We start from the raw sequence: 18,624 nt of genomic DNA on the forward strand, positions 1-18,624 counted from the left end.
CAGAATAGGCAATACTTGTAAGAGGGTATTACACTGGTTAATTCAATGATTTTATTTCTGGTCAGCGTAATTATTTGCTGGGGGCTGAATGACCAGAATTTGGGGTAGCTGTTGGCCAAAGGTCAAGACCTGGGTTTCCTAAGGATCACTGTTCTGTGAGATACGACAGAATGTAGAGCAGAATTGGTTTTATTATAGCCACAAGCTCTTTCCTGTTAAGCAAGGCCTCTCTTAAAGATTAGGCATATGTCAATACAGTCACTGGTCAAAGCATGTAGTCAGTCCGATCTGCTGGGAGACGAGAGGTTGGATATACTTATGTGTCATCTACGATGTTTGAACATACTTTAGGAAAGGAGACTCTGAAAGCAATTAAGTTATGGGTTTATTAGCCATACTAACTGTTGACAAAGGGTAAGTGATTTGATTAGACAATCAAACACTAAAGTAATTAGTATTAATATAATATGTAGGAAGTTTTCAAATTCTATAAATGTGTGTAAAACATGGGAAACTGGTCTTTTGGGGCTGACTATAATAGAGCAGTCCAGGTATTGAGTTTGTACAGTAAATGAAATACGATATAAAGGGATTGGAATGTAACATACGCACTCTTCACTGGTGTAGACTGGTGTCTGCTTGAACAACTATTGATAGCCATGACATATGGGACATCTCATAAGTAAGTTTTTAAGATGAAATGTTCAGATAAGATATCATCACATTTTCACTTAGAAGAATAAAGGTAGGATGAAACAAATGTACTGATTTTCATAGTTAGACTGAAAAAGGTCTTATGTGGAACCACTTTCCCACAGGAAAGATGGAGCTGAAAAATATTTTGAGGTAACATTCAAAATCCATAAGAGCTTCCAAAATAATCACCAAAGTAAAAATAATTTCATATAGAATTTGACAACACTCAGGCTAATATTATTAGATCCCCGTTGATTTCAACAGAAGCCAGATCACATCCTAAAATATTTTTTCAACTGTCCTAAAACAAACTGAGTATGTAATTCTACATGCAAGCAGTAAATAATTTTATCAATATATCTATCGTCAGATTTTTTTTAAAGGATGGAAATAGTGTTAGTTTTCTACACATGAAACACTCATAGAAACATCTGTGTTCATAGAATACTATTATCACAGAATCACAGAATCACAGAATAGTAGGGGTTGGAAGGGACCTCTGTGGGTCATCTAGTCCAACCCCCCTGCCGAAGCAGGATAACCTACAGCAGGCTGCACAGGACCTTGTCCAGGCGGGTCTTGAATATCTCCAGAGAAGGAGACTCCACAACCTCCCTGGGCAGCCTGTTCCAGTGCTCCGTCACCCGCAGAGGGAAGAAGTTCTTCCTCATGTTCAGAAAGAACTTCCTGTGCCTCAGTTTGTGCCCATTGCCCCTTGTCCTGTCACTGGGCACCACTGAAAAGAGCTTGGCCCCATCCTCCTGACACCCACCCTTCAGATATTTGTAGGCATTTATAAGGTCCCCTTGCAGCCTTCTCTTCTTCAGGCTGAACAAGCCCAGTTCCCTCAACCTCTCCTCGTAGGGGAGATGCTCCAGTCCCCTCACCATCCTTGTAGCCCTCCGCTGGACTCTCTGCAGTAGCTCTTCATCTTTCTTGAACTGGGGAGCCCAGAACTGGACACAGTACTCCAGATGAGGCCTCACCAGGGCAGTGTAGAGGGGAAGGAGAACCTCCCTCATCCTGCTGGCCACACTCTTCTTGATGCACCCCAGGATCCCATTGGCTTTCTTGGCAGCCAGGGCACACTGCTGGCTCATGGTTAACCTGTTGTCCACCAGGACACCCAGGTCCCTCTCCACAGAGCTGCTCTCCAGCAAGTCCACCCCAAGCCTGTACTGGTGCATGAGGTTGTTCCTCCCCAGGTGCAGGACCCTGCATTTTCCTTTGTTGAACCTCATCAGGTTCCTCTCTGCCCAACTCTCCAGCCTGTCCAGGTCTCACTGAATGGCAGCACAGCCTTCTGGTGTATCTACCACACCTCCCAGTTTGGTGTCGTCAGCAAACTTGCTGAGGGTACATTCTAACTCTTCATCCAGGTCATTGATGAAGAAGTTAAACAAGACTGGGCCCAGTACTGACCCCTGGGGGACACCACTTGTTACAGGCCTCCAACTAGACTCAGCGCCGCTGATGACAACTCTCTGAGTTCTGCCATTCAGCCAGTTCTCTATCCACTTCACCGACCACTCATCCAGCCCACACTTCCTGAGCTTCCCTAGGAGGATATCATGGGAGACTGTGTCGAAAGCCTTGCTGAAGTCGAGGTAGACAACATCCACGGCTCTCCCTTCGTCTACCCAGCCAGTCATGTCATCGTAGAAAGCTATCAGATTGGTCAGGCATGATTTCCCCTTGGTGAATCCATGCTGACTACTCCTGATAACCTTCTTTTCTTCCACTTGCTTCATGATGGCCTCCAGGATAAGCTGCTCCATCACCTTTCCCGGGATGGAGGTGAGGCTGACCGGCCTGTAGTTCCCTGGGTCCTCCTTCTTGCCCTTTTTGAAGATTGGAGTGACATTGACCTTTCTCCAGTCCTCGGGCACCTCTCCTGTCCTCCAGGACCTCTCAAAGATGATGGAGAGTGGCTCAGCAATGACATCCGCCAGCTCCCTCAGCACTCGTGGGTGCATTCCATCAGGGCCCATGGATTTGTGGACGTCCAGATCGCTTAAGCGATCCCTCACACAGTCCTCCTCGACCAAGGGAAAGTCATCCTCTTTGTAGGCTTCTTCTCGTACCTCCGGGGCCTGGGATTCCTGAGGGCCAGTCTTAGCACTGAAGATTGAAGCAAAGGCGGCATTCATTAGCTCTGCCTTCTCCGCATCCTCCGTCACCAGGACACCCGCCTCATTCAGCAGCGGCCCCACGTTGTCCCTAGCCTTCCTTTTGCTGCTGATGTAGTTGAAGAATTATTTATTGTATTTATTGCTCACTCAAACAACTAAGAGAAAATTGGTAGGTAAGTAGACAATACAGGGAAGATACAGCACTGTCATAAAGGTGAAACAATTCCTCAGTCAACTGGACTAATGCACTTTCTTTCATGTGAAGAACGTTGACCAAATTATAGAGGGAGTCCAGGGTCCAGGCCAGCTGAACGTTATGTTTGCATTAGGTTCCACTGGTCCATAGACCCTTAGGTCTGTATTTTATACCCACAGAAAATAGGCTTCTCAAAGGATAAAACAATATTTCCAGCTCATACTGAACAGGACAGAAATAAAGAGCAAACTGAAAATTTTAGTTTACTTGCTACAATATGTTTTACATTCATTCCTATGTAATTTTAGCTTGTCCTGTCCTGCTGAATTATTTGGCAGAAGTTGTTTGACCTCAGTGGAAACAGAATCCTCACAGGAGGTCTCTGAACAGGTTACCATGGAAGAGAACCGTAATTTCTTCATTATGGTCTTGATAAGTATCTTTTTTGTGATTTTTTCCACCCTTCTACATTTTGATCTCAATGGAGCTGAGCAGCACAGTTACTCAAGTGAAAGGTACCAGGGTAAAATTTAAAGATTCTTGAAGATGGCTAAGCAAAGCTGACACAGGAGCTGCTGAAATGCTCGATGGGAGCAGGATTGTAGGCACACAAGGAGATCTAAGGGAAGTAGTTCTTCTTGGAGAGTTTCCTTCCCCACATTTCCGTCCCAGGAGTTTCACTCATTATTCGACTCTCAGAGGCAATCTAATCACTGCTGGCATTACTTCGCACTACTGGGTTAAGTTCCCCAGTCAGCCGCTTACACTTTGAGTAATTTTACCTGGTCTCAGCGCATCTCCGTTTATTTGTTTCAAATAAAACCTGTTTTGTTATTTATTCTGTTCACTGGAATGTAGTGAGATTGATTTATTTTAAATATTTATATATAAATAAACATTATATATGTAGGACATTATACATATAATTTTATAAAAATAATATATTCTTCTTAGTATAGTATCTATTTATAAAGTACATAGACAACTGTGAGCAAAATGACACACACATATTTATGTGAAACTATGTATGTGTCTAGGTTATTGGAAATTACATTGGTGTTTGTGAATGGACAAAAAAAAGTAACTTCTGATATCCCAGTTAAAGTAATATCATCTTTACTTCTTCCCTCTGCATTTATTGTTCTTTTCAAAATCATCTTATTTTTATCCGAGTAAAGGCCTAAAGTGAAGAAATGTTTTTGCTGTTCTTTAAATTAAAAGCAAACTTCCTCCTTAACACACTTGGTTAAAGGAACAGTTTGCCTTAACTAGACTACTCACCTCCATTAGAGTAAAATGTATTTGTCCCAGATGTGTGTATAAATGCATAACACATACAATATCTCTACACAGCAACTTAATAATTTTTAAGGACATAATTTTTAAAATGTCTCTAACCAGATGTGCTTTGTGCTCATTCTTTCATTCCTCTGACCATCTCTAAACATTTGACTTTACCCATTTTCATAACGATTCCAATCAACGGCAACTTCAAAAGCTTTCTACCAGTCGTCTTGTTGTATATGATGCAAGGGGATCCGTCATCTCAGCCAGCATCCCTGCCATGAGCCATTTATCGCAACAAAAGGCACTGTGTTAACGACATGGCTCATCATCAGTCAGTCCTGGTGCAGAAGATGTCAGATCCACTGCAGGAGAACAAGGATAATTTGGACTTTGCTTTTTGAAATGGAAAGATGGCAGGGGCTGCGAACAATGTCACCTGTAAATTGGTTGATGATTTTCTACTTTTTTTCACAGTAAATCCCTACTCTGACTCTGAACCTCTTTTTGTTTGTTTTTAATTTTGCCTTTGGAAGGCATCTTAATTTTAATAAACCTGGACATTTTAGTTTACTCTTACATCATAAATTTAAAGGGATCTTATAAATTTGAAATCTTGTTCTAGTGCGAAATATTTTTTTCATGATCCTGTAATTGAAAGGGCTGAGAAATCGGCACTATAGAAATTGGAAATATTTTTATAGAAGTCTCCAGAAAATGATAAGCTTGCCTGCCACTGACATATATCTTTTAAAGTTTTGGTCTCACTTTTGACAAGTTTAACACTAATGTTGGCAAGAACGCAGCTGCATGTTCTGATAGGAGAAAGTCAGTTTTAACTGGTAGTTGGGCTGGAAATAATTGTACAGGCCTTTTAAAGGCTTTTGCTCAATTTTTTTCTTCCAGAGTTTTTGTAAAAAATTTGATTATTGATATGTGAGTTTATCACTATATCCTTTATTACTGCACTGTTTCTGAATTTTTTTTTCTTAAATACACCACTAAGCAGAATCGAAACTTACCTGTCACTGAGGATTTCAGTAAAATATAAGGCATTTTGCATTGAACTTTGGCGGGATAATTTTTCTGAGGATAAAGACCTGATATGCAATAAGACTCCAGATTTATGGTAACCATTTTTGATCTAGGTAAATAAGCCACCAACTTGCAAGCATGTGCATGACTCATTTAACCGCAAGTAGTGCTTACTTGCGCTTACTTTAAACACCTGCTTAAAATTAAGCACGATCATAAATGTGGAAGAATCAGGGCCTCCACAGATAAAAGGAAAAGTGAGACATGCAAGTTATTTGCATTCAGTTAAAGCATTCAGTATGGAGTCTCATGAAAATTGGACTAAAAAATTAATTCAGTTTGGTTTTAATATACATGCTCTTCTGTGGTTTGAAGAGTGTTCAAAGGAGCTTGGTAAACAGTTAAGTAGCAAGTATCAAACTAGGTTAAGGTGTCTAGTGAGGTACCACAGGGATCTCTATTAGGTTTTATTTATTTAAGTGTCATTAAGAACTAGAAGAGGGATTCTGTTAGTGAGGCATATAAAATGAATGTTAATGACTACAGTTTAATTAAATTCACAGTTAATGCTAAATTGAAAAGGAGTTGCAAACAATAGAGAAATAATAAAGAGGGAGATAAGCATCTGGACAGGACAAAATAAAGTGAGGATCAGTTTGAGAAAACTGATACAAGCAGGGGAAAATACTGTAATGCAGAAGGCAGATGTTCCATAGGAAGAAGAAACAAATAATGCAGAGAGACTTAGGAATGACAGTGAATAATAAAAAGCTCCACACAACTTTTTCTTCTTGGTGTGTCTGTATTCAGAAAGTACTACTTTTGTGCACTGCCCTCTGACATTTTGTTCCCATATTGAAGTTGTTTTTATTGAGAAGATATTGATTGATTCATTTAATGGATTACAAGGTAAAAAAGCACAGTCTCAGAATGCTGGAAGAAACAAGAATTAGAGGGGTGAAACCATAAACATCTGAAGACAGAACGGGTTTTATTTTGGATAGGAAAGAGCATCTTCTCTACTGGTAAAAAGATGGAAGCAGAAAGAATATAGATATATGATTTCTGTTCCTTTATGTGGTGGGAATATGTGTGTTGGGGCAGGCTGGGGGACTGTGAGGAACTGCCTGGACATTTAAAAACTGTAATCTTTAGGATTTGAAAGTATTCTACCTGACATGTACCTACTGAAATTATTCTATTCAGAAAAACCCCAAAAGTTTATTGCCAGCAGTGATTTTTGTGACAGAGGACCAACCTTGTAAGCAAGCCATACCTCTTCTGACTTCTAAGTTTCTGTGACAGAAGTTGTTCCTACATGTAAAAGGCCAAAGAGAAGCCTGTAGTGACTGGTTTATGTACTTCTAAAGTCTACTAGGAGACAAGATTTTCTACATTTCATTACTTTGTTAGTCAATTGTGTTCTAAAGTGCTTGTGGCTGCCTCACTGGCTTGGAATACGCAGAGAGGCACCTTGCTCTCATTATTCTGTAGCTCTGGGGAAGAGGACAGTGCAGCTTTCTACATGAAAGTTAGAAAGGGAATTTGTTTGTTTTTTTCTGTATTTTACTGATGTCCATTCGTTCCATAGGCCCCTCTGATTTATAATCCTAAAATTACAGAATGGCTGTAGTTGATGTTCTGTCAAAGCTGCAAGGGGAATACCTAACAGCTGCATATGAATTGTATTGACAAAACCACACATCCTATGATTTTACTAGTGTCTTTCTAATTGCAGTTGGAAATGGTACTAACATATGTAGTTTAGTAGTCTGCATAATTTACAAGTTTTTTTGCCTCAGACATAACGTGTCCAAAGGAGTGTTTAGGCTTGATGGTTAATGCAAGATGGTTAAGCTACACCTTATGAGCTGAAATGCATCTAATGTTATCTAATTAGTGATCTATTTATTACCTAACATATTCTCATTTTCTTTCTCCATTTTCTTTTCAAACTCATGACTCATGTCCAAAAGTAAGGGTACACAACACTCGAGACCAGGTTCCAAAATGAGGCATTAGCCACTTAAAGTGAATTGAAAAATGATAGAAAATGCTAATTCAAGCCCCCCCCAGCTGTGAAGAGATCACAATTTTTTCTCACAGAAGACTCCCAGGAAACCAAAGTTCTCTGCATGCCAAGAAGCACCTTGGTGCTTCTCTGCATGCCAAGAAGCACAGTTTAACTGGGTGCTATCTCATGGCAAAGTCTGAGGAGGATTCAGGGGGCCATTTTTCTCTGCTCAAGACCCCTGAAGCAACCAAGCAAGCCTGTGTTCTAAGAGCACACCAAAAGCACTTGGATGGGAGAAAAACTCATCACAGATCACAGAGTTGCCATAGCAGGACATGGTTTGAGCACAATTATTTTACAAGAAGGTGATAGCCAGAGAACATCTGGCCACACCACAGAAGGCCCACATTCAATTTTTACCTGTCTGACAGGATTCAAAGGTCCACACCTCCATTTCTCCTAGGGGTGCTCAGTTTATGCATTTTATCTGATGACGGTTTCAGACAAAACACATAAGTACTTCTTTATATCAAGCAATCATTGAACAAAATATAAAGGGACAGCTTTTGGTGTTCAGACTGGAGTCCGAAATTTCCTTTTCCTTCTCTCTCTCTCTCCTCTCTCCCATTTCCCTTCACCCAACCCCATCTCAGCTACCAATTAGCTCCAGTACGCTGAGGGGTTGGATTTACACTTGATGTGGGAAATAGACGTTTAGTTCGGTTTTGCTTTAATTTTAGTTTGATTTTGTTATATAGCTTTGCAGCCATATCGAGGTGAGGATTAAACCTCTGACATTTAGTTTGGTCCTTTTCTTTGTAATCTTGCTAATAACGACTGGTGTGAGCTCAAATGTAGATAACAAGGACTGGTGGGAGACAGGTAAGAGACAGGGATTGATAAGGAATGATAACCAGAATCCTATTGTCTGTAAGAAGCTCCTCTCTAGCTGAAACTGGCTTGGCGGCTTGGAACTCAGCCAACACAGACAACTCAGCAGTTTTGCACCAAAGGTGAAAAGCACACAGCGAGGAAGACTACGAGCCTTCATCCAGAAGACCCCACAGACGACCACCAGATGACATTGCGGAAGCGCTAAAGAGGGACGGAGTATGATAATGAATTCCTGGAAGTAATTGTAATAATCACGCCTATTCCCAGAAGTAATTGTAATAATCCAGCCCACTTAGATAAACTTTGTAATAAATAGGTGCATGCTGCGTGACTCGGGGTGCAAGTTAGGAGGAGCGATCCCCCTTGCACCCCGCGCCGTATTAAACATACCTGCTTTATAACTCTCTGTGAGTTGTGGAGTTTGTTTCCGCACGTCACACTGTTAGACACCCACTTCTGCATGCAGTGGGTTAAGTGCTTTTTGTCCGGTTTGTCTTCAAGATTGCATTTTGGGAGCTGAACAAACTTGCAAAATTTGGTGATTGGGTTCTTACATCCCTGGTTTGATTGTATGTGTTCCTACAGGGAAACAAATAGCATCCCTCTGAGAAAAAGTGGTATAGCTGTGTTGTGAGCAGGCTGATATGGAATGCAAATATGTAGCTTCACCTAGATAAAACTGCGCAAAACACAACAAAAAAAATCTGCTGTTAACATTTTGAGAGTGCTAAACTCAGGTATTGTCTTGGAAATATCAGTATTAAAAGGATAATAGCCAGCTGTAGTCACACACCTTAGCGAGTCATTAAAATTGAAATGAAAGCAAACAACCTGAATTAGCAAGATCATGCCTACAGCTACTGCTTTAGGTTTCAGGATTTTTTTAACTTATTTCTCTTCTGATGTCTATGATACATGACAAAAAAAATGCATTCCTGTTTTTTCCTCATTATCATTCTTCTTTCCTTGCCTTGGCTCAAGGACCACCCCCCAACGTACAGTCTGTAGCTTACACGTTTTTGTTCTTTCTTGTATGAACATTTGCCTTGACTTTAGCAGGAGAGAGAGATTTTCCTTCAGTAAGGTACAATTCAGTAATCAGGGGCAAGAGCAGCCTGTTTTTAACAGGCTGATTAAGATCTGTTAAATTCAGCAGCTCAGTTTTACTACATATATCAAGGCCTGATCTCCTGCAGAAGTTTGGACTGCTATAATGAGATTGAGAGTAAGTGTCTTTGTCCTTGGGTAACAGTCCACTAGGACTTGTACCAATTTAACTATTTCAGAAGGAAACCACACACCCACCTCCGTATCTGTACTGATGGGAATGCAGATCAGGCCTGTGCTATGTTCATGCCAGGAAAATTTCAGTGGGCTTTGATAAATATGCAAGAAGGAGAAATTCAACAAAAAATCATTTCCAAATAATTAAAAAGAATTGCCCAAAGTAACTTTTTAATTTAAAAGAATAACATTCTAAATAATTCTTGTTAGTCATAGAAAAAAGGTTGGTTGAGATTTCCCATAGTTGTGATTCTGTTTTAACTTCCTGAAAGGCTTCTTATGAAAAGTAAAACTGAGACACCTGTCATTTTTTGTTTTATGTGACTTTATATAGAAGGAAATAGTTCTATATTTCTTGATTCTACTGCTGTTCCAGTGAAAACACTTTAAAAATTTGGGTTTTTTATGAGCTTTCAAGTGCCATATTCACTCAACCCTTTGCCACCAACTGAAGTCAGGCGTGGCAAAGCAAGAAAACAAGCTCTGTGTCACTTAAAAGTAAGCCCATTTGCAGTAAAAATGATGCCAGTTCCAACTGCTCACCTGAGTTAGTGAGATTTTCACAGGTAACAGGCCCATCTTCTCTCTCGACTGAAGGACTGAAGAACCTTGGGTTGCAGGTGGTTATGCATCCAGCTGTGAACAGTTTGTCCTCTTGAGGCCTTGTATTTAAAAAGTGTGTTGAGACCCTCAGACAAGAGAGGAGCTGTAGGTGCAGGGTACAGAATCTCAACACAGGCAGTATGAAATGTCAGTGTCAGAAGGAGCAGGATGTAGGGTTGTAGGGATACACAGATAATGCGTCCAAGGACATGCCGTAGGTGTATCTACTTACTACTGCCCTAACAATATTATACCTGTGCTAATGTGGGTTTCATCAGCTGTTAAAAACACTCTGGAGAGCCTTGTAGCATCTACGCTGAGCTCCTTTCCATCATTATTGGACAGCCACTGATAATGGAATAACCTGTCTAAAGTTAGCTTAGATATCAAAGTCACTGTTTTGGATCCTGTTATTCTTGTATTTGGATTTCAGATTTAGAAGAGGTACCTTCTACAGGCCCTTTTTTGGGAAGGTGTTACTGTCTGTGGGGCTGCAGAGTAATTCCTGTACTCTGTTTTTCTTTAACAAGAACACACTCCTGCCTCCCTCTGGAAAATCCTGTGCTATAATGAACCATTTTACAGGTTTCTTTTGTGGGATTTTGTATAAATTCTTCTTGCACGAGCAAAAAAAAGGTAAAGTTAATGGCATTTAACAGAAGTGAGGACCTGGAGAAGGTTGCCTACTATGCCCACGAGGCATTGCTGGAGACTGCTGGTGAGGTGGATTCCCTTTACTTTCACGTTGTCTTTTGTTCTGTCTGATTAGATAGACAGCCTTATCAGTAGCTCTCCAGTACCCAGTTGTCCCAAAGTCCACTCTCAGAAGGGTTTCCCAAAGTAAAATGTCACAACAAATTAATCACAGCTTCCTTGTCAGTGAGTTTCTGTGGGCTGAGAGGGTTGGCCTATGTTTCCCACCTTCTCATCCTTCCTGCTACTCATCCAAAGCACCAAGAGTCACATCTGGAAAGTCCCCAGGGGAATGATAGCACACACAAGTTGTGCATGGCCCTTTAATAAAGCTACTGAACTTTGGAAGAAATGTTTCTCTAAACCCAACCATTTAGTTCAAACTTAATGAGAAACAACAAATACATAAACTGAAGTAGGTAAAAAGCTTGAGTCAGTCCTTTAGGTTTTACTAGGAGCTCCACATTAAAAAAAGGTGGAAAGAAAGAAGTACAGTGGAACATTTCACGCCTTGATTTAAACCATTCTTATTCAAAGGAAATGTAAGTTGAAATAACTGTGTATTTCTTACTAAGTGGAAGCAAGTGTTATGCAAACAAAGAGTCATGTGTGAAAGTAATTCTTATCTTGCTGCCTGGACTTGTTGGGTGATGAAATAAAATAAATCCAAGTCAGGTCCAGGTAGAAAATGGAACTCAAACTTCTGGAGCACATGGAGCAGGGACTGAAAATGCTGTAAATCAGGGGAAGTCAATTGACTGCAGTAGGAAACATGCTCTCTTTGTGCACACCTGTAGGTCAGGACTAGCAAAAGCACTATTAAAAGCAATATCCCTACTTAATTTTTAAGGACTGTTTACAGATCAAAGTGCACTCATTATGAATATGGATATCATGTTTAAATAGTCCCTGCTTTACTGCCATATAAAGTACTCTCAAAATATTTCCTTTTTACTGTGAAGTAAAACATTCTTGGCACCATCAGTCCTCCCCTGCTCTAAATATCTCTCCTACCAGCAAATAGTAGATATACAAATGAGTATATTTAGAAGTTTTTCACTGTAGCTCACATCATCTGAAGTGGACATCAGAAAAAGTCCAAGCTACATCACCCACAGGACTCAGGAAAAGTTCTGGTTGTTTAGGACAGCTTCTGACCCTGCTATAATAACGAAGTAATGCTGTACTCTATAGATGGTCCAATGGATTTAACAGGAGTTTATATGAGGAGAGTTACTGAAGTTACTGAACACTATGAGTAAGAAATCAAATACCAGTTCTTAGTAGCTCACAGATATGTCTTCCCTGGGCTTGAGGTCAGTGTCCCCATTTTACTGAAACCAGGATATGCGCGTACTGTCTCATCCTGCTCTCAATCCCTCTTCTATGTCTTCAGCCATCCTTTTTCCTTACCCCTCCCTCCACTGCAGGCTGTACAGCTTTCTTTTCATGTAAGTGCATAGACACCTTGATGTGCAAAGGAGCTCTTGTGACATAAATCAATAGAGACTAGGAATGTGTTTCACAAAAGTATTGTTACTCATTTTGTCCTTTCTATGCTCTTTTAGAAGATATTAGACTGGATAGATCTTTGGTGGGATGTATGACATTCTTCATTTCTTGAGGTTTTCCACATCTGTCCAGCCTTCACTGCACTTGTGTACAGCCTACATTAAAAAGCCCAAATGAGTTTTGTGTCTTGCTGTATCAACAGTGGTTTGCTTCTAAATAACCTGGTCCTGAGATACAAACAACAGAAGCTAAAAAGCAATAGCAAAATTATTCCTACCACGTTCTTCCAGATGGTATCTCTTCTCCAGAAAATGTCCTTCAGAATAACTGGGCTTTGCAGTGTGTTTTGAAGGTGGGTGCATTCCAGTCAGGGTGAACTAAGGCAGGAAACGGATTCCTCAGTAGGGCGCTCTGGTGAAATCACCCTGCCTTCTGCCAGCTGGCGGTATGTGTGGGGTTGTAGGTCAAGCGTCATGGTTTAGAAGACGTAATTAGGACTTCCTAGTGCTTTCCCAATTTCCAGGTAAATAACCTTTGAACTTTTGATGGGGAAATGGCACTTTAACAAAGGGTTACCTTAACTCATCCTATTCAGAGAAGATACTTGGTATGAATAACTTTCTGATATTTAAATGCTCAGAACTTGTTTTCTTCAATTTCTGAGTTTAGCAGTACTATCTTTGGTCTACAGTGCTTCAGAACAGTAGTGTAGATGTTATTCCATGCATGTTGGAATTTCTGTACCACTTCTTACTTTCTAAATACACCAGAGGCAGTGGTCTTCACTGAGATCGATACACTGGAGAGTTTGATAATCTTGACTACAGGTATTCTCTAACATGAGTCTAAATCAGGAAAAATGTGACTGGAGTCAATGTAACCATGAATGTGTAAAGACAACATGACATGAACAGACAGGAGACTGACCTACTAGTTGTTTCCACCAGTGTAAAATATAATACCTTTATGTCATCCCTAATTTGAACATTGTCTTCTCCTCTGTGCCTTGTGTTTGTTTTAGTTACTCTATGGTGCTCTGAGTGTAATAATGTATTTCTTGTCACTTGCAAAAAAAAACCAGTGGATTTTTTTTTTTGTACAACCTGAAATTACAAAAGCAGCCAAGGAGAGTTTAGTCAAACTTAGAAAGTAAGTATTTAAGTATGACCGAGCCTATAAACAATAGTAGGAATCAGCTCAGGTTGTTACCAGTTCAGAAATAAGGTTTATGTGAATGGAAATTGTTTCATGTCATAATTATAATACAAGGGAAATCAACATCCTTCAGTCTTATAAAATATCTTGGAAAAAAGACATTAGGAAAGAAGTGGCCCTTGTTCTTACCTCAGGTGTAATCCCCAGAGAGGCAATGTGTCTTCAGTTCACATCAGTTTCAGTCTGAGTTGGTAGAGGTGCGCTCAATGTCCCACATCTGCCCTTCACACCTGCTTGGGGTTTCTTTCATCCTCTAAAGCATGGATGGCCATATTTCATATCCTAAAAGCTATTTTTATTCCCAGCCAGATGCTATGGGGGCCAAACAGATATAGACACACTCCCACAGTGCTGCTCCAATCGACCAGACCAAACCCAGATCTGCACCTTCTCCCTCCTGCAAAATGATACAGGAACAGGCCAATTCTGGCCAGTGTTCCCCCAGCCAGAAAAATGTCCTTACAGGCTGAGTCCTGGCCCTGAGCCATCTGTTGACTAGTTTGGCACAAGATTATTCCAAATCTCTTCCCTTTATTCTTCCTACTTCAAGGATCTGAGTGATTAGATTCCAATCTCCTTTCCAAACCCACCTTTTTTACAATGCTGGCACTGTTTCTGCTAGTGACAACCTCTTCCTAAAAAAAGAGCTTCTTCCTGTAAGTTATTCTGAAAGGTTCTGCAATGCTAATCTGGCATAGTCCCACCAAACAGCTTTATCCTTTCTCAGCTAAGAATTTCTTGTCTCATTATTTTCCTCTTTTTCATGCCAGTGGTTGGGCTTTTCGTGTGTTTTCCTTTATTTCAACTGAGATAATGTCTTAAAAGAATCTGCTAGAAAAAGTCTCTCTGAACTCTCTCCTTCTCGTAGGAAGCAGGTAAAACAATTTTAATAGTAATTGCTACAAGGTATATTATATTTTAATTATATTTACAGCAAATTAAAATGTCATAAAAATTAACATTATAATTAAATTGAATGAAAAGTCTTTAAAGCTAAAGGCTAGTGTCTGCTCTTATTTATCTGAATGGATAGTTGTGTGGCATAACTCCACTGACAGCACCGGTGCTGAGCTCAACGGTATCCACAGAAAATAGAGGAGATGAGGGGAGATGGGGGGTCCTTAACATGAGAAGCTGGTCAAGTAAAAGACAGCTATCAACTCACTGATGCGCTTTGCCCTTGTCCATTATGATTTACTTCTTTAACATTGTCCAGTGAAATATATTCATATCTCTAACAAAGTTCTGACTATTGACAAAATGAGGACTCAAGGATTTCCTGGTGGTTGACGGATTTTTGTAGGAGGCAAACAACAAACAGCAGAAAACTATGGAGTGCATGGTACACTATAATGGGCAACATCTTGATGGATGGGGAAGATTTTCCCTTTGCTACTCGAGATATCCCATGCTCTTTTGATCAAGTCATTGCTAGTTTATTACCTGTCCTTGTGACTGTGTAGCTGCTGCCTTTCCTGTATCAGTTAGGAACATCCAAACTCGAAATGAGGTACAACTTCTAACTGTGCTGGTAACTACTAATCAGGACTAATTCACTACCTCACATGGAGTGCCTAAGTCAAGCCTGGTTATTTTTCTAACAGAATTATTCCAACTTAACCACCCACGTCACTGGACTTGAGGCAGTGAAAGAACGTGGCTTATGTTGAGCCCCAGGTCAGAGCAGATGTTCACGCCACTCCCCTCAGGATTTAAGGATCCCTGAGTTAAGCCCAGTGCTTTGGTCTATTTCCAGAAAAACGAAGTAAAACAATCAGAGACAGTCCCTGAACAGACAAAACTGGCTGCTTTGCACCAGTGGAAGTAAATTCATTTAAAATGTGTTTTGACACCTAAGCAGAACCTAGAAAAAGAAAGCTTCCCTTTCATTGGTAAGCTCCACCTCACCTGCTTAAAAGTATTACCACAGACGAAGTTTCACTTTTTAACAATAAACTATTTAGTAAATGTTGGGCTTCAGCCTCTCACCTTTACAGCCAAATCATTAATTATGACCTTTTTAGTGCTGTTATTAAGCAGCTCCCCTTTCCCTCCAAATTATTTTCGTTTTCTAACAGTGGGCCTTCTGTGTCAGTGGCTCATAGACTGGAGCAGTTGTAACGTGTAAGTAGCATCCATGGATCAAAGAGGGGAAAAAAATTTACTGGAAAGGGGCCATGCAGCAAAGACAGTAGGAGGCAGCATGTGGACAGGGAAAGCAATGACTCCTCTTTCTTGTCCCTGTTATTAGCCAGGATTGTTTGGGGTGCCTCTGCAGGGACAGTCATTGGGATTCACAGAAATGTGGAAGTTTAAATCATATGAGTCTCTGCCTTCTTAAAGGAGATGAGAAGGCTGCGGGCATCTCTCCAGCAGGTGAGCACCCAAAGCAAGCATTATGGGCTGCCACTGGCAATTGTTCCCAGCAGGGCTGCCTCCAGCACTGGCACTACTGGGGCCTGGGCACAGCCTGGGAACCCCTGTGCACACATCTGAGGAGGATCCATCATGATGGCCCTGGAGACTTCCCCAACACATTTCACGGAAAGGAGGAGCAACTTTTCCCTTTGAATAAAAGAGGCCTTACCTTTACATCTGCCCAGGCATTGCTCCCAGGGGGGATGGGAAGGCATGGCTGGATCTGCTCTTGGAAGGGACAAGAGCTGCGTTAGCCAACACATTGGCTCAACTACAGATGCATCAGGCTTGTGTACTGGTGCTTGTTCAGTGGAAGTAAAGACTGCAATACTGAAGTGTTCGGCGTGAGAGCCGAGGCCACTTTTGGCCTTGCTCACGGGCTCACGGAGGCTAACCAGCGGCTGGCTGTGTCCCAGACTGCCGTTCACATGGCACTGCTACTCTGGTGGGGATGCTTTCCCTTCTCTGCCGAATCTTCCAGGCATTTGGTGAGGGACCTGCTACTGAACTAGTGCAATTTGATGAGCAGAGGCAAGAGGCAGTCCTCTCATAGCTACCTGTGGCATTAAAAATGAGATACATTTTGGTCCTCTGTAAGTTAATTTTAAACTGTATTCCTTCCTTCCTCTCTTTCTCTCTTTTCTCTGAGTTACTACAGGGGTTGAAATCGCCTCAGGAGAAATGAAACAGAGATCTGCTGCCACCTTCTGATCACTCGGAAATCCTTCCGTGTCCCCAACACAGAAACAGAGCTGTGTAATAGAAGTGGCTACAGTTCACTGAATGGTGAAAATATCCTTCTGTCATCTATACCTGTACGTTATATTAGTTTTCATCAAAAATACACTTAGAACTCTGGAATGAATACAATATTGATCAAGTATTTAGGGAAGGGGTCCCACACTTGTGAGTATAATACCGAAAAGCGTTACATGTCCAGCTCCAGTGTAGGCACCCAAAGTTTCCAGTAAGGTCAGTCAGTGATAGAAATCAAAATACTTTTGTGTGTTGTGCCCCAGACTGGAAACAGCCACAGAATCCAGCTTATTCTGAAGAATCACAATAACTTTAAACCCGTCACTACTTCCATTTATTAAGAACCTCTTAAGTTTATAGTATGTAATATTTGGCATGGCAGGGATGGAAAAGGACGTGTGTGAACAGTCTATTCCTGTTGATGGAGCTTTTAAAACACATGGGAGGGCTATCTCTTGGCTGCTCTGTGATCACTTATTTCAAACCGTGAATTAGTCTGGTATGTAAATACTGATAATAGCTAAGTATAACAGAAAGTGGCCACATACACATGTGTACACCATATTCATCTGTCAGGACATTTTCTTGGGTCTTCAGCACCAAACCTCTGACCTTCACCACCTGAAATAAAGGTTCTTTTGTCTGTAAGGAAAGTAGCAGGCTGAACAGTAATTTTGGCCAGCCACAAGAAAGACAGTATTAAGCACTCACTTCTCAGAGACATCAATATTGCTAATGATTTCAAACCCCTGACTCAGGCCTCCTGAAACCATTAGACAGGCGTTACGATCATCAGCACCTAAGCCAACAGTAAAGATGTAAGGGCTTTTTTAAAATTTTCATCTGTTTTTTGAATCTTTATGTTTCTGTGTTTTAAATTTTCGTCAATCATCCTGGCAGACAATTTTTAAAAGAAGCTCAACTTCTCCTGTGATTACCTGGCTGCAGGAACTGGGGTTTTAAGGGGGGAGGGGGGGAGAAAAAAACACAGTCACAAAAAAAAAAAACCAACAACAATGAAAATGTTAAATATTGGATGGCTATGAAATTAGGAAAGTCAGCATCATGAGGGTAAGCTTTCTGCAGCCCACCAAAATGCGCAGAATATCAGAGTCCCTTTAAGCTGCCATTCGGTTGTGAGTACTGTCCCATTACAGGGGTGATGGCAGCCCTGGCTCAGACTGACTGCTCAGGCTTACGTGAGCTTTGCCATCCCGATCATCTAGGTGCAAAGGAACAAACCCTGGTGCCTGGGAGAAATATACCTTGCAGCACCCCTGCTTAGCATTGTAGGTCCTCACATCTCCTGGCCCCAGCCACTGCTGTGCCTCCAAGATGGCCTTTGCCCCTTGCCCAAAGGCAGAGCTAGCTGGGTCGTACCCTGTGCCTGATCCCATCATGGGGAAAACCGCACCTGAAGAGCCAAGTCCTTCTTCGTATGAGGAAAGGCCGAGGGAGCTGGGCTTGTTCAGCCTGAAGAGGAGAAGGCTGAGAGGGGACCTAATAAATGCTTATAAATATCTCAAGGGTGAGTGTCAGGAGGATGGGGACAAACTCTTTTCAGTGGTGCCCAGTGACAGGACAAGGGGCAATGGGCACAAACTGAAGCATAGGAAGTTCCGTCTGAACATGAGGAAGAACTTCTTTACTCTGAGGGTGATGGAGCACTGGCACAGGCTGCCCAGGGAGGTTGTGGAGTCTCCTTCTCTGGAGATATTCAAGACCCGCCTGGACAAGGTCCTGTGCAGCCTGCTGTAGGTGACCCTGCTTCAGTAGGAGGGTTGGACTAGATGACCCACAGAGGTCCCTTCCAATCCCTACCATTTCGTGATTCTGTAATTCTACATGAGATTGGCAGCCTGGATCACAGATACAAAAATGTGTTTATGTGA

This window comes from Opisthocomus hoazin, chromosome 1 (assembly GCF_030867145.1).
Source record: "Opisthocomus hoazin isolate bOpiHoa1 chromosome 1, bOpiHoa1.hap1, whole genome shotgun sequence".
Taxonomy (NCBI): Eukaryota; Metazoa; Chordata; class Aves; order Opisthocomiformes; family Opisthocomidae; genus Opisthocomus; species Opisthocomus hoazin.